Genomic DNA, 539 nt, shown 5'->3' with positions numbered 1-539 from the left:
CTCGGTCCCCTCCCCCACCCCCCACGGCCGGGGCTCTGCGTGGGGTCCAGTGCTGCCTCCAGTCCCACAGGTGACTGGCGGGTGGGGGTGGCCGGTGCGACGTCCCAGCGTTTCCCTCGTCCACTTTCTCACTGCCCCGTCGGCCGTGTCCCTGCTGCCGGCTCCCGCAGCCGCAGCCTTACGTCTGTTCACGCGCGTCTCGTCCACGCGCCTTCGACAGCTTTCCCGTGTTTGCACGTGGTTCATTCACCTTTCCCTTTCTAAGCCTTTAAGGAAATGCGTATTGAAAAGGTGCAGTTTTCAATTTTGTCCACTAAGTTCACTTAAAAACATTTGTTTTTACACACTACAGAAATTCTAACGTATTTTTAAGTCAAAGAATTCAGAGAGCTTAACGGATTCTGAGTCAACGAGAGGGCAGCCCCGCCCACGCTGGCCGCGGCACCCGGGCCCCAAGGACGCATGCGAACACCCAGCCAGAGCTGGGGGCGCACCGAGCTGCCAGAGCCTCCAGTGCTGAGGCCAGCTTGCAGGGACCC

The sequence above is a fragment of the Pteropus vampyrus genome, unplaced genomic scaffold, assembly GCF_000151845.1.
Source record: "Pteropus vampyrus isolate Shadow unplaced genomic scaffold, Pvam_2.0 Scaffold380, whole genome shotgun sequence".
Taxonomy (NCBI): domain Eukaryota; kingdom Metazoa; phylum Chordata; class Mammalia; order Chiroptera; family Pteropodidae; genus Pteropus; species Pteropus vampyrus.
The sequence above is the reverse complement of the archived record's forward strand: the minus strand, read 5'-3'. Positions refer to the sequence as shown.